Genomic DNA, 3,934 nt, shown 5'->3' on the forward strand with positions numbered 1-3,934 from the left:
CGAGAAGGGAACAATCCTACCCTCTACATTTTAACTCTCAATTCAACTCCCCTAAAACATAAATAAAACTCCTATTTATAATAAAACCCTAGACATCTAAAAGGAAACAAACTAACTTGACCAACAAGACAAATCAATAATTAAAGATATAATATATTATACAAAGGCTCTGATACCAACTGATGCAGGTAGAAGCGTGAAATATATTTGATACTGATAAATACGAACTCCGTTGATAACCATTGTATACCGAAATACGTACAATAAGGGTTAATCCGTTGATTCACTTATGAATACCGGAAGAACACCGCGAGAAGGGAACAATCCTACCCTCTACATTTTAACTCTCAATTCAACTCCCCTAAAACATAAATAAAACTCCTATTTATAATAAAACCCTAGACATCTAAAAGGAAACAAACTAACTTGACCAACAAGACAAATCAATAATTAAAGATATAATATATTATACAATTCTATCTTCATCAGTCACCCATCCCGAAATTGCTCCAAGCCAAGCACACTTAACCTTGGGGTTTCTTCCACGTGGGCACCAGAAAAGAAGATGCATTTTGTTGATATGAGTAGCACCTATCAAATCATTTAAGCTCTCATTGAATATGCAGTCTCATACCTGCATATTCTCGGAATCTCTTTCGTTCGGGTGTGTTCCGGTTCATCCCTCCGCCCCTCCGCTTGGAAGTCTTAATCGGAACCGCTCCTTGTCCATGCCTCTTTTGCACAGGCGATCACTCAGCACTTCGTCTCCGAACGTCACAGAATGTTTGTGTGATTATTTTTAAATAAAGAAAATCATAATTTTTAAGGACGTTCCGATATGATAATAAAGTCACAATTTTAAGAGACGGAGGGGGCATGAGTCGTATGACCCAAGTCAAAAAAGAAAGGTATGAACCAATTGGGCGAATTTTTCTCCCATAATTTTATAGTCCTCATAGATTTTGCTAATCTATATATAATATAAAAAGGCAGTTTAACGTTAATATTTTCGCGCCAATTCTTTTACAGTTTTTCTTCCCGAAATCTAAGTGCATTTAAAAGAACGTGTATTGTTAGTTTCCTGATGAATCTTTCATTTTTATCTCCTCTCTTCCACACGTTCTCTCTCATAAGTTAAATAATTTCTCAAAAAAATTGGATCGAAAAAAGGGGATCCCTGAAATATGTTCTCGCTTTCTCGATCCGAATTTAGAAGGGAATAATTGATGGAAACTCCAACTGCTATCCATTTTCCTTTCTGCAATTGGATTTTACGGTTGAAACACACCATGGAAGGCGCAAAGAGAGATGCAAATAATCATGGAGAACAATGTGATGGGTAATTTTAATGGGAAAAGAAACAGAGACGAAGAGCATGAAACCAGATTCAAGAGCACACATATGGTGATTATCAACATGCCGCCGAGAAAAAAGAGTTATCACTAAGGTTAAATTCTTTCCCATCTCTTGATGTCCTCTCCACCCAGAGAACTCTACCCTCTAAATCTCTCATTTCTCGGAGAATTTGTTCTTTTCTCTTTAACCGATTTGGGGGAAAATAATGTTAGAAAGACTGCACAATTTTTGTGTAATTTGATAATATTTAGCAAATTCTTAAATATCTGATTATAGTACTAATTAAATTTGGATTTTTTTGAAGGAACTCGGGGAGATTTGCAAAAGTATTATTTGAAAATTGAGATCCGAGTCATACGTATGTTTTTCCTGCGCTGTTTCTTTATTCCGTCAGCCAAAACAAATTGCTTTTAACCGGGAGATTGATGTTATATCTCATTTTTCTCTGCCTCGATTGAATTTTCTCGATGTTTTTCATGCGCTATGTATATCCATTCAGCAAAAAAAGCCCTTTTGTCGGTAGATTGATGATATATCTCATTTTTCTATGGCTTGATTGAATTTTTTCAAAATACATATGTATGATTTTCACGCGCTATTTATTTAATTTAGTCAAGAAAAATGGCTTTAATTGGTGGAGTGATGTTATATTTCATTTTTCTCTTGCTCGATTGAATTTGATATCATCATAATTGGTGGATTGAATTTCTGATCAGAATCTCCTTTCCTTTACGTTCTCTCGGATTGCCAGTTGGTTTTTTTATATTATCATTTGAATGTTGGAATAGGTTTTATACCTTTTATCTGTTAGAGGCCTTTAGGAGAATTGCAGTTTGGGTTCTGATGGATAGTTGGTTTGTTGAATTTAGGAGGCATATTGCTGAAGAATATCTTTGCGTTATTGTGGTGAAGTTGTATCAATTTAATTTCCATCTTCTCCAATTTGAAGCCGTATCAGTTTTTCTATCCCTTTCAAAGGAATTTTAATGAACATGATTATAATATATTTTTCAGGTGTAATAGTGATGTTGGTCCATTGTCTCCATTTATAATTGTTAGCATTTTCGCTTGAATTTTTGGTGTCTTTTCTTCAGCAGTTTCACATGATTTTGACACAAGGAGAAGTCGATTGGGTATGGTGCTTGATCATATAATAAGGTTTGATCAAATATTGGTTTCAAAAGTGAATCATACTTCATATTTCGAATGTTGTACATTTTTTAATATTTCCTTGGATTTGTCTTAGCATTTCTCACTACATACATGTTTGGTGTTTAGATTTCCTTAAATGTTAATTTATAAGCACCTATGTGTCAAGTTTATTGTCTCGCTGAATTAGCTAATTGTGAAAGAAAATTTGCTAGAATCAGTCTTTGACTTTTTTAACCACCATTTTCTACATTGTTTATACAAGCATCTTTGTTTTCAGCTTAGAAGTTATAAAATTGTGTGTGTAAATATTCTTGAATTTTTACGTTTACAATATAGATATATGCACTCAAAAATTTCAAAACTATGTTATCCATTAAAAAAAATTCGCTGCCAATATCCATCTACTCCTAAACGATAAAGCCAACCAAACCACCATAGTCTGTGTGATCATAAGCTAACAGACAACATATATATGTATGTGAGTTTTCAGATTAAGATGTTGCTTTTTAATTTGTTCTTTTAGATATGATTTTGTCTAAAAGTGAAAAGCATGGGCTTTGAACAATTTGGGAGACTTCTCTCGACATGCCTCTGCTGATTTGGATGCTCATATAGACAATGGTACAAGGTGATTTCAAAAGGGCCCTTCTCATTTTCCCTCATTTTATGCGTTTGATTGTGTTTTTTGAATTTTTTTTATTTTTATTTTTGTGTGTGAATGTGTTTTGTTCGTTTCATTCTAAGTTTTCTTTTAGATAATTAGCAATTGAAAAGAGTAATATTTTCGATTGATAAAGTCGATTCATTATTTTTGCAGAATCTGAACGATGTAGTGTGGACTCACGAATCAAGTGACAAATAATTCATTCGGAAGATTGTAAAAATGGTGCAGGAAATGTAATATTTATGAGACGTTTGGGAGGTGAACTGCCAAGGGTTTTAGGCCACGAATAGACAGATGGGTAAGAGAAAATTGGAAGAAGGATTAACATTGTTAGACATAAGTCAACCACTTCTTAATAAAAAATGCTTCAGTGATTGCGTCCATACATTTTACTCATTCAGTGAAACCACCTATCTTTTTCTTGGAAAATCGAGATGGAGAAACATTGCGGAGGAAAATTTTATTATGACGTTATTGGTGACCAGTATCTCACTATCACTGTGTTTTTGGGCACGAAACACCTGGAAATGAAAAGTAATTTGTCTATCTATGCTCATACGTTCATTTGTCCACAAAACCGATGACCAGAATACATATTAAAATATTGTTGTTCACGAATATAATCATTTTCACTATAACATAACCCCTAATATATGTAAACACTTCTTAACATATAAAATAAGAACCAGCTAAAATGTATGAATTCAATATAAAACACATACGAATTATCTATGTAAATGTCTGTATTGCGAAAAATCAATT

The 3,934-nt window shown here is 33.5% G+C and overlaps 1 long non-coding RNA gene across 1 annotated transcript; it reads left to right on the forward strand.

The window, feature by feature from the left end:
- The first annotated feature begins 1,006 nt into the window (after positions 1 to 1,006).
- Positions 1,007 to 3,555, forward strand: LOC131011647 (uncharacterized). The gene is made up of 2 exons (XR_009097064.1): positions 1,007 to 3,136; positions 3,326 to 3,555. It is a non-coding gene; the product is annotated as an uncharacterized LOC131011647 (long non-coding RNA).
- The last annotated feature ends 379 nt before the right edge of the window (positions 3,556 to 3,934 follow it).

The sequence above is a fragment of the Salvia miltiorrhiza genome, chromosome 2 (genome assembly GCF_028751815.1).
Source record: "Salvia miltiorrhiza cultivar Shanhuang (shh) chromosome 2, IMPLAD_Smil_shh, whole genome shotgun sequence".
Taxonomy (NCBI): domain Eukaryota; kingdom Viridiplantae; phylum Streptophyta; class Magnoliopsida; order Lamiales; family Lamiaceae; genus Salvia; species Salvia miltiorrhiza.